This window comes from Elephantulus edwardii, unplaced genomic scaffold (genome assembly GCF_000299155.1).
Source record: "Elephantulus edwardii isolate Elephantulus edwardi_28Jun2011 unplaced genomic scaffold, EleEdw1.0 scaffold00350, whole genome shotgun sequence".
NCBI classification, from domain to species: domain Eukaryota; kingdom Metazoa; phylum Chordata; class Mammalia; order Macroscelidea; family Macroscelididae; genus Elephantulus; species Elephantulus edwardii.
Window position 1 is genome coordinate 1,578,438 of NW_006400100.1, and position 6,358 is coordinate 1,584,795.

The window sequence follows — 6,358 nt, forward strand, 5'->3', positions numbered from 1 at the left end:
TCTCCACAACCTCACCAGCATTTGTTGCTTGCTGTTCTGTTAAATTTTGCTATTCTGACCGGGGTGAGATGGTATCTCATAGTCGTTTTTACTTGCATCTCTCGTAGAGCTAGGGATTTTGAACATTTTTCATGTGCTTGTTAGCCATCTGAATGTCTTCTTTGGTGAAAGTGGTTATATACTCAACTTTCTTTTAACAAACTATCTTTCTATTCTCTCTCTCTCATTGACTTTATAGATTCAACTCTGCTAAATTAAGTGATCACCGGTATAAGTCACTTCTTAATGCTACAGACCTGAACTTAAATACACTGAACTTAAAGATTCACACACACACATAACATCCAATATGTACACAGTTAGACAATTCACCTTCCTGATTGCATTCATGCAAGCATAACCATAAGACACTGAGGAGTTCTAGCTCACAGCGATAGCAAAGACATTAACAGAATTACACACAGACACATACACAATCACCACATCACACCATACACATATCATGCATAGATGCAGATATAGAACACCTAGGCAGCCCAAGTATGAATGCAATGTGCAGAGAGTACAGAAAACACACATACACAACACAATACATCACACCACACAAACCCCACTACAAAGTAGTGTACACACAATGTAAACACACCACACCACACATACATATCACACTACAAAAACACAGGCACACGCACTCATAGTCACACATACACACACTCACTACATCGCAAACAACAAATGCTGGCGACGTTGTGAAGAGACTGGAACCCTTATTCACTGTTGGTGGGAGTGTAAAATGGTGCAACTACTGTGGAAGGTGGTACGACCCTATGAAAAGCAGATCTGTAGCTTGCCCTATCTAGTGCCAACCTCATCATTTCACTTGAGCCACTTGTTTAAGTCACTGTGTCAATCCACCTTGTTGAAGGTGCCCCTTTCTTTACCCTCCACCCTACCAATTGTGATGCCTTTCCAAGGACTGCCCTCCTTACTACATGCCCAGTATATATGAAATAAAGTTTCACCATCCTTGCCTCCAAAGAGCTACCAGATTTTTTTTTTTACAATGGAAAGCTATTACACTCTGTGCTTAAATGTTAGTAGGGACATTTTATATGAGAATAACAAAGACAACAATACACATGTTTCAGATGAGACAAGAAACTGTCTCAAACTCTAAAGTATTGAAAGAGCAAGGTCAGCTTAAAGACCAAGTTATGCCTGGTTCAAACCACAGTGTTTCCAATCATCTGCTATATATCTGAGAGCTGGATCACGAATAAAGATGACAAGAGAAGAATTGATGCCTTTAAGTTGTGGTATTGGAGACTAGTACTGAATATCTCACAGACAGACTGCTAAAAGAACAAACACATATATCTCGGAGGAAGTGCAGCCAGAGTGCTCCTTGGAAGGTTAGTGAAGCTTCCTTTCACAAATTTTGAGTATGTTATTAGAAGAGATTATTTCTTGGGAAAAGGCATCATACTTGGAAAGGTGGAGAGTAAGTGAAGGAGAGGAAGACCCTCAATGAGATGAAATGATACAGTGGTTGCTGCAATGGGATAAAGTCTACCAGAGATGATATGGATGGCACAGGGTAGGACAGAATTCAGGTCCATTTTCCTTTGGGTCTCTATGTCTGGGATCATACTGACTAGTGGTGTTATTGTTGAGTACTTTAGAGTCAGAACCGACCCATAGCTGGCCCTCCGGCAGGTTTTCAGAGGCGGTAAATCACATAGGGGGAGATGTCCCATCCTTCTCCCACAAAGTAGCTGGTTACCTCAAACTGGGTGCCTTTGGGATTGTAGTGCAGCCACCAGAGCTCCCCTAGTAGCTAGTGCCTAGTAGAAGGCACTTAACAACACCACCACCAGAGTAAATATCTGCATTGGAAAGAGTCCAACTATAATGAGTGAGTGAGTGAGTGATGCAGAGTGAATCAGAGTGTGGTGGAGAGAGGGAGAGTGTTGCTTGGAAGGTTCTCTGCCTCACAAAAGGGCAGCAACTTTTCTCCCACTTTCCTGAAGGACCAAGTGGGAGACTAAGATTTTTTTTTGTTTGTTTTTTATACCCAAAGTATTTAGTAAAAGAGGAAACAAATGCTCCATGAAGGGAGAGGGGGGAGTGGCAGGGAAAGAATCCATACTATGACTCCTAGAGAAAAACTCCCTGGTAGGATTATCAAGGAATCTAGCCGGTGTTTATGTTTATTCATAAAGGGATATGAGGCATTCCAAGAGATGGATTTGCATTGGTGGGGTTATGATTTTCAAACTCTTATGCATTTCTTCTTCCAAGATGGAATTTGTTGCAGAGCCCTAGGGTTTAAGAAACATCACTTATTGTGTTATGAGGTGCATGTGCTACAGCAGTGGCCTCTGGTTCGAATTCTTGCATCAGCCTTCTGCTGTGAGCTGGTTTAAAGTATGCTCCAGAAAATGAGTGAGTGGACATTTCTTAGGGCAAGACAGGTTTTCAAAGACAGAATCTAATTAATAACTTTGATAAAACCACTCATCAGGATGTGTGATTTCAGCACCTGCTAGGGCAGTTGTTGTTGTTGTTATGTACTGTTGAGTCGTTTGCGACTCATAGCGACCCTATGTACAACAGCCCTAAACCGTGCTCTATCCTGTGCCAATCACATTGCCTCTGACACACCCATCCCAAGTACTCCAGTCACTGAATCAATCCACCTCATAGAGGGTCTTCCCCTCCTGCGCTGTCCCTCTACCCTACCAAGCATGATGTCCCTCTCCAAGGACCTATCTCTCCTTACAACATGTCCAAAGTATGTCAGACGAAGCCCAGAATCCTTGCCTCCAAGGAGTAGCCTGGTTTAACCCTCTCTAGGATGAATCTGTTTGTTTTCTTGGCAGTCCATGGTACATTCAATACTCTTCTCCAGCACCACAGCTCAAAGGCGTCAATTCTCCTTCTATCCTCCCTAGTCATTGTCCAACTCTCTGATGCATAACAAGTGATTGCAAAAACTATGGCCTGTATCAGGCGGACCTTAGTCTCCAGAGAGACACCGTTGCTCTTGAACACTTTAGAGAGGTCCCTAACAGCAGACTTTCCCATCGCAATAAGTTTTTTGTTTTTTTATTTCCTGGCTGTTGGTGCCAAGAGTGTTGACTATGAAGCCGAGCAAAGCTAGGGCAGAGAGGAAATAAAATACCATCATGCCTATCCTCAGACCCTATCCTACACGTGGACCCTATCTTACATCAGCAGAATGACAAGGTGAGCGTGGGGAATGAGTGAGAAAAGAATAGAGAAATGGAAAAGAGGGGCGGAGAGCATGGATGAGTGAGGGAGAGATAAGAGTGAGTGAGGGAGAGGATGAGGGTGTGAGAATGAGAAAGTAAGTCAGAGAGTGAGAGAATGACAGGGAGTGAATGAGAAAGATTAAAAAGGAGTGAGAGAGATTAATAGAGTAATAGAGGGAATGAGTGTGTGAGAGAGAAGGAGGGAAGAAGAAAGAGAGAGAGATTGAGAGAGGGAATGAGTGAGAGATGCTGAGAAAGGGAGTCCCAGGGAGTGAGACTAAGAAGGAGTGAGAGAGAATAAGCGAGAAAGTGATTTGTTGTTTTGAGCACTATCAAATGGGAAACAACCTGTAGCTGATCCTCCAGCGGGGCTTTCAGAGGCAGTTAATCGCACAGGAGGAGACTGCCCATCATTCTCCCGCGGAGCAACTGGTAGATTTGAATCGCACACCTTCAGGACTGCAGCACAGCTTTTTATTTACCCCTAGGCCACCAGAGCTCCCTGAGGAAGTGAGAAAGGGTTTAAATGGGAGATACGTGATTGAGAGTGGGAATAAGGGTTTGAGAGAGACTGAGAGTGAGTAAAGAGTGAGAGAATAAGAGAAAGAGCATGAGACAGTGAGTGAGATAAACAACGAGTTCCTGAGTGACAGGCAATTTTAGTTGGATCCCAAACACCTGGCGCAACATCGAATGCGTCAGTAGTTAGCTGCAGTCTCTGTTCCGGCAGGGACCGCTTCTCAGAAGTACCGGAAGCGGAAGTGGGCTCTCAGTGGCAGCCTCCCGGGAGCTGCTGCTGTTTGCAGAATGACTTTGTCCGCTGGCTGTAGTAGGTAAATGCAGGGTCGCCTAAGAGGGACTGCGTCTCTCGGTGAGTCCCCAGGTAAATTCTCGTGAGCCCTAGGGCATAGAAGCATGTATGTTTCTCTCTCCTTTTCGCTAGATCCTCGTCTCCTGAGAGCCTGTGGGAAATGCAAAGTCTGAGCCTTCTAGGCGCCCGGGATCTTTAACCTGAGTCCTAACGTCCTGCACCACCCAGACAGCCCTTACCCCACCAGTGTGTAGGTTTTATCAAGAAGAGAGCGATTTCATAATGGACAACCACGCTTTCATAAACTTAAGTACTTCACAATACCTTACCTCTTCATATTTTCAAAACAAGACTGCGAGGTAGGGAGCTTTTGCGGCCATTTTTGGAAGTGTAGCCTTGGAGACGTCAAATAGTTTGCCTTGGGTGATAATAATAAAATCTAATATTGCGTTAGATTTTTTATATTGCATTCGATTTTAAATGTATTCTTTAACATAGATTTAAAAATTATTAAAATTTGACATTCAAGACATCTTCAAAGGGAACATTTTTAATAATTTACTTTTAGCACAATGTTTATTAAATCAATTTTTTTAATAAAATTTTTATTTTATGCTGATTTACTCGGAAAGTTTCTATACATTGTTTTTCACATTGGATCGTTCACATTTCCTTTACTTACCCTTCCCCTGTATCTAACAAATGCAACAACTCTGTGATTACCTCCCTGACCATCCTCACCCTTCTGCTCCTACCTTCCACACCTTGGAGCCTTATATACATTTTACTAGTTATCTTTCTATTTCTACAATAAAAGTCTTATACAGTATTTGTCCTTAGGGGCCTGAGTTAGTTGACTTAGCTTAATGCTCTCCAAGCCCTCCCAAGTTATGTAGAGATTTTAAAAATCATTGCTCCCTCTTCAACAAATGGTGCTGGCAAAACTGGCCTGCTACCTGCAAAAAGCTGAAAGAGGATCCACATCTCACCCCATACACAAAAATCAACTCTGAATCAGAGACTTGCGACTCATAGCAGCCCTATGTACAACAGCCCTATACCCTGCTCTGTCCTATGCCACATCTACCCCCATTACCGCAGTCACTGAATCAGTCCACCTCATTGAGGGTCTTCCTCTCCTGCACTGTCCCTCCACCCTTCCAAGCATGACATCCCTCTCCAAGGATTGGTCCCTCCTTGCAACATGTCCAAAATATGACAGATGAAGCTTCAGGGAACAACCTTGTTTGATCCTCTCCAGGATGAACCTGTTTGTTCTCTTAGCAGTCCATGGTATATTCAATACTCTTGTCCAACACCACAGCTCAAAGGCATCAGTTCTCCTTCTATCATCCCTAGTCATTGTCTAGCTTTCTGAAGGACAGTAACAATAAGAAGCTGGCAGTGATGCATGTGTGGTTACTCTCCTTGTATTACCCAATTTAATATGCTGTAAAAAAAGACCTGATGATATGCTTTCCACAAAGGTCACAGCTTTGAAATACACTAAGGATGGACAGAAACTGAAAAAAAAAAAAAATCTGTGCTTCCAGTTATAGAAATATAAAGGTTTCCCATTGAAACTCTGTGTGGTGTCGAAGGTTTATTGTTTAAATTTTCTTTTCTAGTAATTGATGTGCTTTGGTGGTCTAGTGGAATGTGTACTATAACTCCAATAACTATTTATTTTGTGATGAAGTTTTTTTTTTTAAATTTTTTAAATTATTTTGTGTGTGTGTGTGTACCATCAAATCAGATCTGTCTGGTACAGGAGGAGATTGTTTCTCCTTCTCCAGCAAAGCATCTGGTGGATTCGAACCACATACCTCTGGGATTGCAGTGCAGCTTCTTGCCATTAGGCCACCAGAGCTTGCCATGAAGTATTTATTGTACTGAGGAGACAGAATTAGGATGGGATACAAGCTCCATCCTATTAGAGACCTCTAGAAGCTCATGGGAACTCAGTGTGCTCTCTCTCTTTGGGGACACTTGCTTTCCTGGGACACAGCATTCAGCTGCGCCACATCTGACAGAGATGTTGCTCATCCGTCTGCCACATTGGCCCCCATCATCCATAGTCTTGTGAGTCATTCCCTTGATGATTCTGAGTCTCTGTGAGACTTTCCAGGGAACTACCTAACTCAAGGGGTGGGGAAATTAAACAAAGGAGGTGGAACACCAAAAGGAGGAACCATTGATGTCTGAAATCATGAAATCATAGAGCAGATCAAACATTTGGGACACTGTTGACTTCTCCCTTCTTATAACTGGT

At 42.9% G+C, this 6,358-nt stretch overlaps 1 pseudogene; it reads left to right on the forward strand.

The window, feature by feature from the left end:
* The window catches only part of LOC102861030, a 14,600-nt pseudogene extending 10,315 nt beyond the window's left edge, over window positions 1–4,285 (forward strand).
* Window positions 4,286–6,358: the final 2,073 nt, after the last annotated feature.